Source organism: Salmo trutta, unplaced genomic scaffold (genome assembly GCF_901001165.1).
Source record: "Salmo trutta unplaced genomic scaffold, fSalTru1.1, whole genome shotgun sequence".
NCBI lineage: Eukaryota > Metazoa > Chordata > Actinopteri > Salmoniformes > Salmonidae > Salmo > Salmo trutta.
The window spans coordinates 147356-163689 of record NW_021822683.1 but is presented as its reverse complement, the minus strand read 5'-3'; the positions used below and the strand labels follow the sequence as shown (position 1 = coordinate 163689).

Genomic DNA, 16334 nt, shown 5'->3' with positions numbered 1-16334 from the left:
GAGAGAGAGAGACGGTGTGGTAGGTGAAACTACCAGAGAGAGAGAGAGAGAGAGACGGTGTGGTAGGTGAAACTACCAGAGAGAAAGAGAGAGAGACGGTGTGGTAGGTGAAACTACCAGAGAGAGAGAGAGAGAGAGAGAGAGAGAGACGGTGTGGTAGGTGAAACTACCAGAGAGGGAGAGAGCGAGAGCAAGAGCGACGGTGTGGTAGGTGAAACTACCAGAGAGAGAGAGAGAGAGAGACGGTGTGGTAGGTGAAACTACCGGAGAGAGAGAGAGAGAGAGAGAGACGGTGTGGTAGGTGAAACTATCAGAGAGAGAGAGAGACGGTGTGGTAGGTGAAACTATCGGAGAGAGAGAGAGAGAGACGGTGTGGTAGGTGAAACTACCAGAGAGAGAGAGAGAGAGAGAGAGAGAGAGAGACGGTGTGGTAGGTGAAACTACCAGAGAGAGAGAGAGAGAGAGACGGTGTGGTAGGTGAAACTACCAGAGAGAGAGAGAGAGACGGTGTGGTAGGTGAAACTACCAGAGAGAGAGAGAGAGACACGGTGTGGTAGGTGAAACTACCAGAGAGAGAGAGAGAGACGGTGTGGTAGGTGAAACTACCAGAGAGAGAGAGAGAGACGGTGTGGTAGGTGAAACTATCAGAGAGAGAGAGAGAGAGAGACACGGTGTGGTAGGTGAAACTACCAGAGAGAGAGAGAGAGAGAGACGGTGTGGTAGGTGAAACTACCAGAGAGAGAGAGAGAGACGGTGTGGTAGGTGAAACTACCAGAGAGAGAGAGAGAGAGAGAGAGACGGTGTGGTAGGTGAAACTATCAGAGAGAGAGAGAGAGAGAGACACGGTGTGGTAGGTGAAACTACCAGAGAGAGAGAGACGGTGTGGTAGGTGAAACTATCACTTGCAACGGATGGGTTGCAAGATTGTGCGCACGTCTTCGATCTCCGCAGCATCGTCATTGGACGCCTAGTTTCTTTTCCTTTCTTCGCCCATGCAGGTCCTGTGTTCTTCCACCTCCCTGGTTCACACAACCTATAGTAAGGACCCGGAGTTAGACGGTAAGCTAGGCACTAGCCAAGTAGCTGGAAAGGGCTCCATGATTCACACAACCTATAGTAAGGACCCGGAGTTAGACGGTAAGCTAGGCACTAGCCAAGTAGCTGGAAAGGGCTCCATGATTCACACAACCTATAGTAAGGACCCGGAGTTAGACGGTAAGCTAGGCACTAGCCAAGTAGCTGGAAAGGGCTCCATGATTCACACAACCTATAGTAAGGACCCGGAGTTAGACGGTAAGCTAGGCACTAGCCAAGTAGCTGGAAAGGGCTCCATGATTCACACAACCTATAGTAAGGACCCGGAGTTAGACGGTAAGCTAGGCACTAGCCAAGTAGCTGGAAAGGGCTCCATGATTCACACAACCTATAGTAAGGACCCGGAGTTAGACGGTAAGCTAGGCACTAGCCAAGTAGCTGGAAAGGGCTCCATGATTCACACAACCTATAGTAAGGACCCGGAGTTAGACGGTAAGCTAGGCACTAGCCAAGTAGCTGGAAAGGGCTCCATGATTCACACAACCTATAGTAAGGACCCGGAGTTAGACGGTAAGCTAGGCACTAGCCAAGTAGCTGGAAAGGGCTCCATGATTCACACAACCTATAGTAAGGACCCGGTGTTAGACGGTAAGCTAGGCACTAGCCAAGTAGCTGGAAAGGGCTCCATGATTCACACAACCTATAGTAAGGACCCGGAGTTAGACGGTAAGCTAGGCACTAGCCAAGTAGCTGGAAAGGGCTCCATGATTCACACAACCTATAGTAAGGACCCGGTGTTAGACGGTAAGCTAGGCACTAGCCAAGTAGCTGGAAAGGGTTCCGTACCATTAGAAGAGCCCATGTTACTTCTCTAGCTTGTTGTGACAACCTGGGGACCGTTACTGCAGTCCAGTCCAGCACTGAAATCAGAGAGAGAGAGAGAGAGAGATATCTGCCTCAGCCTACTGCAATCAGAGAGAGAGAGAGAGAGATATCTGCCTCAGCCTACTGCAATCAGAGAGAGAGAGAGATATCTGCCTCAGCCTACTGCAATCAGAGAGAGAGAGAGATATCTGCCTCAGCCTACTGCAATCAGAGAGAGAGATATCTGCCTCAGCCTACTGCAATCAGAGAGAGAGATATCTGCCTCAGCCTACTGCAATCAGAGAGAGAGAGAGAGAGATATCTGCCTCAGCCTACTGCAATCAGAGAGAGAGATATCTGCCTCAGCCTACTGCAATCAGAGAGAGAGATATCTGCCTCAGCCTACTGCAATCAGAGAGAGAGAGAGAGATATATCTGCCTCAGCCTACTGCAATCAGAGAGAGAGATATCTGCCTCAGCCTACTGCAATCAGAGAGAGAGATATCTGCCTCAGCCTACTGCAATCAGAGAGAGAGAGATATCTGCCTCAGCCTACTGCAATCAGAGAGAGAGAGAGATATCTGCCTCAGCCTACTGCAATCAGAGAGAGAGAGAGAGAGATATCTGCCTCAGCCTACTGCAATCAGAGAGAGAGAGAGATATCTGCCTCAGCCTACTGCAATCAGAGAGAGAGAGAGATATCTGCCTCAGCCTACTGCAATCAGAGAGAGAGATATCTGCCTCAGCCTACTGCAATCAGAGAGAGAGATATCTGCCTCAGCCTACTGCAATCAGAGAGAGAGACAGAGAGATATCTGCCTCAGCCTACTGCAATCAGAGAGAGAGATATCTGCCTCAGCCTACTGCAATCAGAGAGAGAGATATCTGCCTCAGCCTACTGCAATCAGAGAGAGAGAGAGAGATATATCTGCCTCAGCCTACTGCAATCAGAGAGAGAGATATCTGCCTCAGCCTACTGCAATCAGAGAGAGAGATATCTGCCTCAGCCTACTGCAATCAGAGAGAGAGAGATATCTGCCTCAGCCTACTGCAATCAGAGAGAGAGAGAGATATCTGCCTCAGCCTACTGCAATCAGAGAGAGAGAGAGATATCCGCCTCAGCCTACTGCAATCAGAGAGAGAGAGAGAGATATCTGCCTCAGCCTACTGCAATCAGAGAGAGATATCTGCCTCAGCCTACTGCAATCAGAGAGAGAGAGATATCTGCCTCAACCTACTGCAATCAGAGAGAGAGAGATATCTGCCTCAGCCTACTGCAATCAGAGAGAGAGAGAAATAGATATCTGCCTCAGCCTACTGCAATCAGAGAGAGAGAGAGAGAGAGAGATATAGATATCTGCCTCAGCCTACTGCAATCAGAGAAACTGAGATATCTGCCTCAGCCTACTGCTCGGTGCTTAGTCTCATAACCTCATCTCCATTGCACTCCAGTCTCAACTCCCTCACTCATCCACACATAGGCCTCTACACAGCGGCATGGTTTTGGAGTGCAATGCTGCCTCATGCATAGAAGATCGGTCAGCGAGTCCACAGAGGCCAGCGAGTCCACAGACGCCAGCGAGTCCACAGACGCCAGTGAATCCACAGAGTCCACAGACGCCAGCGAGTCCACAGACGCCAGCGAGTCCACAGACGCCAGCGAGTCCACAGACGCCAGCGAGTCCACACAGTCCACAGACGCCAGCGAGTCCACACAGTCCACAGACGCCAGCGAGTCCACAGAGGCCAGTTGGTTGACCATTAGGTTGACCATTAGGTAGCCCCTCTGGTTCTTTCAGTAGACTCACGTCAGGTGTGGTTCTGCTTGCCGGCCGACTACAGTTCTTTCAGTAGACTCATGTCAGGTGTGGTTCTGCTTGCTGGCCGACTACAGTTCTTTCAGTAGACTCATGTCAGGTGTGGTTCTGCTTGCTGGCCGACTACAGTTCTTTCAGTAGACTCATGTCAGGTGTGGTTCTGCTTGCTGGCCGACTACAGTTCTTTCAGTAGACTCATGTCAGGTGTGGTTCTGCTTGCTGGCCGACTACAGTTCTTTCAGTAGACTCATGTCAGGTGTGGTTCTGCTTGCTGGCCGACTACAGTTCTTTCAGTAGACTCATGTCAGGTGTGGTTCTGCTTGCTGGCCGACTACAGTTCTTTCAGTAGACTCACGTCAGGTGTGGTTCTGCTTGCTGGCCGACTACAGTTCTTTCAGTAGACTCACGTCAGGTGTGGTTCTGCTTGCTGGCCGACTACAGTTCTTTCAGTAGACTCATGTCAGGTGTGGTTCTGCTTGCTGGCTGACTACAGTTCTTTCAGTAGACTCATGTCAGGTGTGGTTCTGCTTGCTGGCTGACTACAGTTCTTTCAGTAGACTCACGTCAGGTGTGGTTCTGCTTGCCGGCCGACTACAGTTCTTTCAGTAGACTCACGTCAGGTGTGGTTCTGCTTGCTGGCTGACTACAGTTCTTTCAGTAGACTCACGTCAGGTGTGGTTCTGCTTGCTGGCTGACTACAGTTCTTTCAGTAGACTCACGTCAGGTGTGGTTCTGCTTGCTGGCTGACTACAGTTCCAAGTAACTTGCAATGGCACAGGAAACATCATGCAAATTTCTGCACAGTCGTTTCGACACTGAAATCAACAAGTGAAACTAACGTATAGTGTTAGGGTTACGATGTTTTCTTTAAAATGTCTGTTTCCGGGAATAGAAAGGGGATTTCCTCTGTTGTGGCCTAACATGCCAACTGAAATTAAATCCAAATGGTTTGAGCATCCACTGGAAATACATCTAGTTTTCGGCACACTCGATTTCTTAATGAGACATGTTCAGCTCAGAGGTGAATGGGAGAGGCCAGGGGAAGACCAGGGGAGAGACCAGTGGAGTGGCCGGTGGAGAGGCCAGGGGAGAACCGGTGGAGAGGCCAGGGGAGAGGCCGGTGGAGAGGCCAGGGGAGAGACCCGTGGAGAGGCCGGGGTAGAGGCCAGGGGAGTGGCCGGGGGAGTGGCCGGTGGAGAGGCCAGGGGAGTGGCCGGTGGAGAGGCCAGGGGAGTGGCCGGTGGAGAGGCCAGGGAGTGGCCGGTGGAGAGGCCAGGGGAGTGGCCGGTGGAGAGGCCAGGGGAGAGGCCGGTGGAGAGGCCAGGGGAGAGGCCGGTGGAGAGGCCAGGGGAGAGGCCGGTGGAGAGGCCAGGGGAGAAGCCGGTGGAGAGGCCACTCAGGGGAGTGGCCGGTGGAGAGGCCAGGGGAGTGGCCGGTGGAGAGGCCAGGGGAGTGGCCGGTGGAAAGGCCAGGGGAGTGGCCGGTGGAGAGGCCAGGGGAGTGGCCGGTGGAGAGGCCAGGGGAGTGGCCGGTGGAGAGGCCAGGGGAGTGGCCGGTGGAGAGGCCAGGGGAGTGGCCGGTGGAGAGGCCAAGGGAGTGGCCGGTGGAGAGGCCAGGGGAGTGGCCGTTGGAGAGGCCAGGGGAGAGGCCAGGGGAGAGGCCAGGGGAGAGTCCGTTGGACGTGCCCAGTTCTATGTTTAGTCATTATTAAGTGAGGGTGAGGCCGGGTCACAACCTGATGTCATGTCCATTAAAATCTATGCAATATTTGGGGTAATGGTTGTTTTAATTGACTGACATGTAGTGTCTACGATAGTAACATGGTGTCAGAATCAGAAAATTAAGTTCTCTATTTATAGGAGCATAATTAAAAAACAATAAGAAACTGGCCATTTAAAGCATTTCGTTTTTATTTTAGCTTTCATCCTTAGACAGTGTCTCTGTACTGCAGTAGTGTAACTAAAGGCTGTGGGAAGGTGTGCAGAGGACTAACTGTGAGGAGAAACTGTGAAACCTGTAAATAGGTACTGGAGCTGCTCCCACATAGGAGGAAATCATCTGTTGAGAGAGGTGGTATATTTTCCCTCCCAATCCTTCTGCTGCTTTCTCTCTGCAACCTTAAGAACATATTCAAACCTGTCTCTCTACAGATTTAAGAACATATGCAAACCTTTCTTTCTGCAGATTTAAGAACATATGCAAACCTTTCTCTCTGCAGCCTTAACATTAGAGGTCGACCGATTAATCGGAATGGCCGATTAATTAGGGCCGATTTCAAGTTTTCATAATCTGTGTTTTTGGCCACCGATTTGCCGATTATTAAAAATGTATATATTTTATTTTTTACACCTTTATTTATCTAGGCAAGTCAGATTAAGAACACATTCTTATTTTCAATGACGGCCTAGGAACGGGGGTTAACTGCCTTGTTCAGGGGGGATTTGTTTTTGCAACCTTCGGTTACTAGTCCAACGCTCTAACCACCTGCTTTATATTGCACTCCACGAGGAGCCTGCATGGCAGGCTGACTACCTGTTACGCGAGGGCAGCAAGAAGCCAAGGGAAGTTGCTAGCTAGCATTAAACTTATCTTCTAAAAAACGATCAATCTTAACATAATCACTAGTTAAACTAGTAATATCATCAACCATGTGTAGTTATCTAACGTGTCCTGCGTTGCATATAATCGATGCGGTGCTTGTTAATTTCTCATTGAATCACAGCCTACTTCGACAAACAGGTGTTGATTTAACAAGCGCATTTGCGAAAAAAGCACTGTCGTTGCACCAATGTACCTAACCATAAACATCAATGCCTTTCTTTAAAATCAATACACAAGTATATATTTTTAAACCTGCATATTTAGTTAATATTGCCTGCTAACATGAAATTGTGTCACATCTCTAGCGTTCATTGCACGCAGAGTCAGGGTATATGCAACAGTTTGGGCTGCCTGGCTCGTTGCAAACTAATTTGCCAGAATTTTACGTAATTATGACATAACATTGAAGGTTGTGCAATGTAACAGGAATATTTAGACTTAGGGATGCCACCCGTTAGATAAAATACAGAACGGTTCCGTATTTCACTGAAAGAAAAAAACTTTTGTTTTCGAGATGATAGTTTCCGGATTCGACCATATTAATGACCTAAGGCTCGTATTTCTGTGTGTTTATTATAATTAAGTCTATGATTTGATAGAGCGGTCTGACTGAGCGGTGGTAGGCACCAGTAGGCTCGCAAGCATTCATTCAAACAGCACTTTTGTGCGTTTTGCCAGCAGCCCTTCGCTGTGCTTCAAGCATTGCGCTGTTTATGACTTCAACCCAGGTGGGTATAATTTGTGGAACGTTCCAACAGGAATCTATTCCAAAAACTTCGTAAATAACAAGGTTGCCAAAAAACAACGCATACAAAGTTGTATAGCGGCAGAATAAGATACTGGGTAGGGAGTGGTCTATTTCATAGCGTTTTTCACTCATCACGTTTATTCTGAAAAATGTCTGTCCTCACTCTGGTTGCCTATAGACAAACATTAAGAATAAGCTGCGTGGTGAGTTGATGCCTATTCGGCAGCTAGTTAGCTAGGTTTGTATGCGTTGCTACTTTGTATGCGTTGTTGGTTGGCAACCTTTTACTTTACGTTTTTTGGAACAGATTCCTGTTGGAACGTTCCACAAATTATACCCACCCCTTCAAGCCTATCAACTCCCAAGATTAGGCTGGTGTAAGCGATGTGAAATCGCTAGCTAGTTAGCGGGGTGCGCGCTAATAGCGTTTCAAACGTCACTCCCTCTGAGACTTGGAGTAGTTGTTCCCCTTGCTCTGCATGGGTAACGCTGCTTCGAGGGTGGCTGTTGTCGATGTGTTCCTGGTTCGAGCCCAGGTAGGAGCTATACTGTTACACTGGCAATACTAAAGTGCCTATAAGAACATCCAATAGTCAAAGGTATATGAAATACAAATGGTATAGAGAGAAATAGTCCTATAATTCCTATAATAACTACAACCTAAAACTTCTTACCTGGGAATATTGAAGACTCATGTTAAAAGGAACCACCAGCTTTCATATGTTCTCATGTTCTGAGCAAGGAACTTAAACGTTAGCTTTTTTACATGGCACATATTGCACTTTTACTTCGCCAACACTTTGTTTTGCATTATTTAAACCAAATTGAACATGTTTCATTATTTATTTGAGGCTAAATTGATTTTATTGATGTATTATATTAAGTTAAAATAAGTGTTCATTCAGTATTGTTGTAATTCTCATTATTACAAATAAATAAATAACATTTTTAAAAATTACAAAAATAGAAAATAAAAAAATACAAAAAATTTATTAACAAAAAAAATATACTTTTTTAAAAAAAAACCCGGCCGATTAATCGGAATCGGATTTTTTTGGTCCTCCAATAATCGGTATCGGCGTTGAAAAATCATAATCGGTCGACCTCTACTTAACATATTCAAACCTTTCTCTCTGCAGATTTAAGAACATATTCAAACCTTTCTCTCTGCAGATTTAAGAACATATTCAAACCTTTCTCTCTGCAGATTTAAGAACATATTCAAACCTTTCTGCATATTTAAGAACATATTCAAACCTTTCTGCATATTTAAGAACATATTCAAACCTTTCTCTCTGCAGATTTAAGAACATATTCACACCTTTCCTCAACAAGAGGAACAGTACAACCACTAGTGTTATAGCCTAGGCTTTGATCAGACAGAACTTTTCAACTGATCTGACGTCAGCCGTAAACCTGGTCTGAAACCTGGACATCCAAACTTGCTATCCAAAGAAGCTTCAATGCAAATGATTTTCAAACCTGCTTCCATTACATGTCCAGCCAGCCCATAACACCAGTTACATGTTTCCACGGCAACACAGGGCTTCAAAATCACCTCGGCTGGTAGCTTGCAGAGGCTGGCTATTTTGGGCAGAAATTGTAAATTATACTTTTGGTACCCGAAGGCTATAATGAAATTTCACAATCTGTCTCAACACCACACTGTGCATTGAACAATAAAGATATTGTGACTAATAAAAGGGAAGACTGACCTCAGTAAAACCAAATGTATTTGTGCTGTTTTACCTCCACCATCGGTCCTCTATGAGCAGTCTGGCTGGACGATGCCATTGATCATCTATCTAAGGAACTAATCTATTTAACTTCAACTAAATGTCTGTGTCTGTTCTTAAGGAGAAGTCATGCTGTGTCAATATAGCACGTTGCCCTTAGTCAGCTCCAAGACTCGGAAATATGCCTCAGTCCCCCATTAATGAAATCCACCTGTGAAGAATCTGATTGTCAAACAGTCCAGTCCAATAACATAGCCTCTCAGTTACTAGTTAGTCATGATGCAATGGAACAGTTTGACAAGTAGTAGGCTATGAGTTCAAAGCAGTAACATCACACCACCGCTATCATCATCATCATCACACACACACACACACACACACACACGAGAAGAAAACAGCCATCATCCACTTTGGTGATTACTGAGCACACGTCGCTCTTCTGAATAGCAGTGATGTGATGTGATGTGATAGAGATAGAGATAGAGAAAGAGACAGAGAGAGAGAGAGAAGCCGTGTCATCTAGAGATTAGCCTAGCCACAGGCCCTACAAATAGACTTCACCTGTAAGCTTCCAGAGCAGGAGGAGTTACTGTACAGCCCCGTTGGTGCAGCTGTCTGCAGAATGAGACTAATGCAGATGAAGGACATTTACAATAGAAACAATTAAACAATTTAAGAAACAATATAGTCTGCGTCTTGTCTATAGCTTCCAAAAACAATCAACGCAATACATTTGAGGCCATTTTAGGCCTATTTATGACAGATTTCAGGGACCTCAGATTATTTGAAGCCATGGATGATTTGAGCCTAAATGTTGAGTTACGGATCAATGCATCTTGAAGCACGGGTCACATCCTGTTCCAATCTAAGGGGTAGATATAATATTCTAGTGGTTTCTATGCCAATTAACAGATGCTTCAATCCAAAGTGATTTAAAGTAATGCGTGCATACATTTTACGTATGGGTGGTACCAGGAATTGAACCCACTATCCTGGCATTACAAGCACCATGCTCTACCAACTGAGCCACAGAATCAGACCCGTGTTACCCCGACAGAATCGGACCTGTGTTACCCCGACAGAATCGTACCCGTGTTACCCCGACAGAATCGTACCCGTGTTACCCCGACAGAATCGTACCCGTGTTACCCCAACAGAATCGTACCCGTGTTACCCCGACAGAATCGTACCCGTGTTACCCCGACAGAATCGGACCCGTGTTACCCCGACAGAATCGGACCCGTGTTACCCCGACAGAATCAGACAAGTGTTACCCCAACAGAATCAGACCCGTGTTACCCCGACAGAATCAGACCCATGTTACCCCTACAGAATCAGACCTGTATTGCAACTCAACAGGATGAGAAAGACAGCTCTGAATCATTTGATCACATTACCAATCAAGCAACTGGTGAGGCCTAGTGGTTAGGGCGTTGGACTAGTAACCGAAAGGTTGCAAGTTCAAATCCCCGAGCTGACAAGGTACAAATCTGTCGTTCTGCCCCAAATAACAAGGCAGTTAAGCCACTGTTCCGAGGCCGTCATTGTAAATCAGAACTTGTTCTTAACTGACTTGCCTAGTTAAATAAAGGTTAAAAAAAACTGATGAACTTTGGGCCACCTCTACAGAGGCTAGTTCAGAGGAGAGACTGACTCAGTGAGCACTACAACCACTAGCCATGGTTCACCAAATCAGCAAAGCCTTTTTCTCACTAACATTGCCACTGGGAGGTAGGGTATAGCCTGTAGCATTAAAAACATCTAGTATTCTCACTAACATTACCACTGGGAGGTAGGGTATAGCCTGTGGCATTAAAAACATCTAGTATTCTCACTAACATTACCACTGGGAGGTAGGGTATAGCCTGTAGCATTAAAAACATCTAGTATTCTCACTAACATTACCACTGGGAGGTAGGGTATAGCCTGTAGCATTAAAAACATCTTGTATTCTCACTAACATTACCACTGGGAGGTAGGGTATAGCCTGTAGCATTAAAAACATCTTGTATTCTCACTAACATTACCACTGGGAGGTAGGGTATAGCCTGTAGCATTAAAAACATCTTGTATTCTCACTAACATTACCACTGGGAGGTAGGGTATAGCCTGTAGCATTAAAAACATCTGGTCTTCTCACTAACATTACCACTGGGAGGTAGGGTATAGCCTGTAGCATTAAAAACATCTAGTATTCTCACTAACATTACCAGTGGGAGGTAGGGTATAACCTGTAGCATTAAAAACATCTTGTATTCTCACTAACATTACCACTGGGAGGTAGGGTATAGCCTGTAGCATTAAAAACATATTGTATTCTCACTAACATTACCACTGGGAGGTAGGGTATAGCCTGTAGCATTAAAAACATATTGTATTCTCACTAACATTACCAGTGGGAGGTAGGGTATAGCCTGTAGCATTAAAAACATCTAGTATTCTCACTAACATTACCACTGGGAGGTAGCATTAATAACATCTAGTATTCTCACTAACATTACCACTGGGAGGTAGGGTATAGCCTGTAGCATTAAAAACATCTAGTATTCTCACTAACATTACCACTGGGAGGTAGGGTATAGCCTGTAGCATTAAAAACATCTAGTATTCTCACTAACATTACCAGTGGGAGGTAGGGTATAGCCTGTAGCATTAAAAACATATTGTAATCTCACTAACATTACCAGTGGGAGGTAGGGTATAGCCTGTAGCATTAAAAACATATAGTATTCTCACTAACATTACCACTGGGAGGTAGCATTAATAACATCTAGTATTCTCACTAACATTACCACTGGGAGGTAGGGTATAGCCTGTAGCATTAAAAACATCTAGTATTCTCACTAACATTACCACTGGGAGGTAGGGTATAGCCTGTAGCATTAAAAACATCTAGTATTCTCACTAACATTACCACTGGGAGGTAGGGTATAGCCTGTAGCATTAAAAACATATTGTATTCTCACTAACATTACCACTGGGAGGTAGGGTATAGCCTGTAGCATTAAAAACATCTAGTATTCTCACTAACATTACCACTGGGAGGTAGGGTATAGCCTGTAGCATTAAAAACATCTAGTATTCTCACTAACATTACCAGTGGGAGGTAGGGTATAGCCTGTAGCATTAAAAACATCTTGTATTCTCACTAACATTACCAGTGGGAGGTAGGGTATAGCCTGTAGCATTAAAAACATATTGTATTCTCACTAACATTACCACTGGGAGGTAGGGTATAGCCTGTAGCATTAAAAATATATTGTATTCTCACTAACATTACCACTGGGAGGTAGGGTATAGCCTGTAGCATTAAAAACATACAGTATTCTCACTAACATTACCACCGGGAGGTAGGGTATAGCCTGTAGCATTAAAAACATCTAGTATTCTCACTAACATTACCACTGGGAGGTAGGGTATAGCCTGTAGCATTAAAAACATATTGTATTCTCACTAACATTACCACTGGGAGGTAGGGTATAGCCTGTAGCATTAAAAACATATTGTATTCTCACTAACATTACCAGTGGGAGGTAGGGTATAGCCTGTAGTATTAAAAACATCTTGTATTCTCACTAACATTACCACTGGGAGGTAGGGTATAGCCTGTAGCATTAAAAACATCTAGTATTCTCACTAACATTACCACTGGGAGGTAGGGTATAGCCTGTAGCATTAAAAACATCTAGTATTCTCACTAACATTACCACTGGGAGGTAGGGTATAGCCTGTAGCATTAAAAACATCTAGTATTCTCACTAACATTACCACTGGGAGGTAGGGTATAGCCTGTAGCATTAAAAACATATAGTATTCTCGCTAACATTACCACTGGGAGGTAGGGTATAGCCTGTAGCATTAAAAACATCTAGTATTCTCACTAACATTACCACTGGGAGGTAGGGTATAGCCTGTAGCATTAAAAACATCTAGTATTCTCACTAACATTACCAGTGGGAGGTAGGGTATAGCCTGTAGCATTAAAAACATCTTGTATTCTCACTAACATTACCAGTGGGAGGTAGGGTATAGCCTGTAGCATTGAAAACAAATTGTATTCTCACTAACATTACCACTGGGAGGTAGGGTATAGCCTGTAGTATTAAAAACATCTAGTATTCTCACTAACATTACCACTGGGAGGTAGGGTATAGCCTGTAGCATTAAAAACATCTAGTATTCTCACTAACATTACCACTGGGAGGTAGGGTATAGCCTGTAGCATTAAAAACATATTGTATTCTCACTAACATTAACACTGGGAGGTAGGGTATAGCCTGTACCATTAAAAACATATTGTATTCTCACTAACATTACCACTGGGAGGTAGGGTATAGCCTGTAGCATTAAAAACATCTTGTATTCTCACTAACATTACCACTGGGAGGTAGGGTATAGCCTGTAGCATTAAAAACATACAGTATTCTCACTAACATTACCAGTGGGAGGTAGGTTATAGCCTGTAGCATTAAAAACATATTGTATTCTCACTAACATTACCACTGGGAGGTAGGGTATAGCCTGTAGCATTAAAAACATCTAGTATTCTCACTAACATTACCAGTGGGAGGTAGGGTATAGCCTGTAGCATTAAAAACATCTAGTATTCTCACTAACATTACCACTAGGAGGTAGGGTATAGCCTGTAGCATTAAAAACATCTAGTATTCTCACTAACATTACCACTGGGAGGTAGCATTAAAAACATCTAGTATTCTCACTAACATTACCACCGGGAGGTAGGGTATAGCCTGTAGCATTAAAAACATCTAGTATTCTCACTAACATTACCAGTGGGAGATAGGGTATAGCCTGTAGCATTAAAAACATTAGAATTCTCACTAACATTACCACTGGGAGGTAGGGTATAGCCTGTAGCATTAAAAACATCTAGTATTCTCACTAACATTACCACTGGGAGGTAGCATTAAAAACATCTAGTATTCTCACTAACATTACCACCGGGAGGTAGGGTATAGCCTGTAGCATTAAAAACATATTGTATTCTCACAAACATTACCACTGGGAGGTAGGGTATAGCCTGTAGCATTAAAAACATCTAGTATTCTCACTAACATTACCACTGGGAGGTAGGGTATAGCCTGTAGCATTAAAAACATACAGTATTCTCACTAACATTACCACTGGGAGGTAGGGTATAGCCCGTAGCATTAAAAACATATAGTATTCTCACTAACATTACCAGTGGGAGGTAGGGTATAGCCTGTAGCATTAAAAACATCTAGTATTCTCACTAACATTACCACTGGGAGGTAGGGTATAGCCTGTAGCATTAAAAACATCTAGTATTCTCACTAACATTACCACTAGGAGGTAGGGTATAGCCTGTAGCATTAAAAACATCTAGTATTCTCACTAACATTACCACTGGGAGGTAGCATTAAAAACATCTAGTATTCTCACTAACATTACCACCGGGAGGTAGGGTATAGCCTGTAGCATTAAAAACATCTAGTATTCTCACTAACATTACCAGTGGGAGATAGGGTATAGCCTGTAGCATTAAAAACATTAGAATTCTCACTAACATTACCACTGGGAGGTAGGGTATAGCCTGTAGCATTAAAAACATCTAGTATTCTCACTAACATTACCACTGGGAGGTAGCATTAAAAACATCTAGTATTCTCACTAACATTACCACCGGGAGGTAGGGTATAGCCTGTAGCATTAAAAACATATTGTATTCTCACAAACATTACCACTGGGAGGTAGGGTATAGCCTGTAGCATTAAAAACATCTAGTATTCTCACTAACATTACCACTGGGAGGTAGGGTATAGCCTGTAGCATTAAAAACATACAGTATTCTCACTAACATTACCACTGGGAGGTAGGGTATAGCCCGTAGCATTAAAAACATATAGTATTCTCACTAACATTACCAGTGGGAGGTAGGGTATAGCCTGTAGCATTAAAAACATCTAGTATTCTCACTAACATTACCACTGGGAGGTAGGGTATAGCCTGTAGCATTAAAAACATCTAGTATTCTCACTAACATTACCACTGGGAGGTAGCATTAAAAACATCTAGTATTCTCACAAACATTACCACCGGGAGGTAGGGTATAGCCTGTAGCATTAAAAACATCTAGTATTCTCACTAACATTACCACTGGGAGGTAGGGTATAGCCTGTAGCATTAAAAACATCTAGTATTCTCACTAACATTACCACTGGGAGGTAGGGTATAGCCTGTAGCATTAAAAACATCTAGTATTCTCACTAACATTACCACTGGGAGGTAGGGTATAGCCTGTAGCATTAAAAACATCTAGTATTCTCACTAACATTACCACTGGGAGGTAGGGTATAGCCTGTAGCATTAAAAACATATTGTATTCTCACTAACATTACCACTGGGAGGTAGGGTATAGCCTGTAGCATTAAAAACATCTAGTATTCTCACTAACATTACCACTGGGAGGTAGCATTAAAAACATATAGTATTCTCACTAACATTACCACCGGGAGGTAGGGTATAGCCTGTAGCATTAAAAACATCTAGTATTCTCACTAACATTACCACTGGGAGGTAGGGTATAGCCTGTGGCATTAAAAACATCTAGTATTCTCACTAACATTACCACTGGAAGGTAGGGTATAGCCTGTAGCATTAAAAACATCTAGTATTCTCACTAACATTACCACTGGGAGGTAGGGTATAGCCTGTAGCATTAAAAACATCTTGTATTCTCACTAACATTACCACTGGGAGGTAGGGTATAGCCTGTAGCATTAAAAACATCTAGTATTCTCACTAACATTACCAGTGGGAGGTAGGGTATAGCCTGTAGCATTAAAAACATATTGTATTCTCACTAACATTACCAGTGGGAGGTAGGGTATAGCCTGTAGCATTAAAAACATCTAGTATTCTCACTAACATTACCACTGGGAGGTAGCATTAATAACATCTAGTATTCTCAATAACATTACCAGTGGGAGGTAGGGTATAGCCTGTAGCATTAAAAACATATTGTATTCTCACTAACATTACCAGTGGGAGGTAGGGTATAGCCTGTAGCATTAAAAACATCTAGTATTCTCACTAACATTACCACTGGGAGGTAGCATTAATAACATCTAGTATTCTCACTAACATTACCACTGGGAGGTAGGGTATAGCCTGTAGCATTAAAAACATATTGTATTCTCACTAACATTACCACTGGGAGGTAGGGTATAGCCTGTAGCATTAAAAAACATCTAGTATTCTCACTAACATTACCACTGGGAGGTAGGGTATAGCCTGTAGCATTAAAAACATCTAGTATTCTCACTAACATTACCAGTGGGAGGTAGGGTATAGCCTGTAGCATTAAAAACATCTTGTATTCTCACTAACATTACCAGTGGGAGGTAGGGTATAGCCTGTAGCATTAAAAACATCTAGTATTCTCACTACATTACCACTGGGGGAAGTAGCATTAGAAAAACATATAGTATTCTCACTAACATTACCACTGGAGGTAGGGTATAGCCTGTAGCATTAAAAACATCTAGTATT

The 16334-nt window shown here is 43.8% G+C and overlaps 1 protein-coding gene and 1 long non-coding RNA gene across 2 annotated transcripts in view; both read right to left on the bottom strand.

Moving 5' to 3' along the window:
* Window positions 1–16334, bottom strand: part of LOC115183288 (E3 SUMO-protein ligase PIAS1-like) — a 92761-nt gene that overhangs the window by 54879 nt on the left and 21548 nt on the right. The window lies entirely within an intron of this gene.
* On the bottom strand, window positions 871–2010 carry LOC115183287 (uncharacterized). The gene is made up of 2 exons (XR_003874021.1): window positions 1882–2010; window positions 871–1813 (listed from the first exon to the last, which is right to left on the bottom strand). It is a non-coding gene; the product is annotated as an uncharacterized LOC115183287 (long non-coding RNA).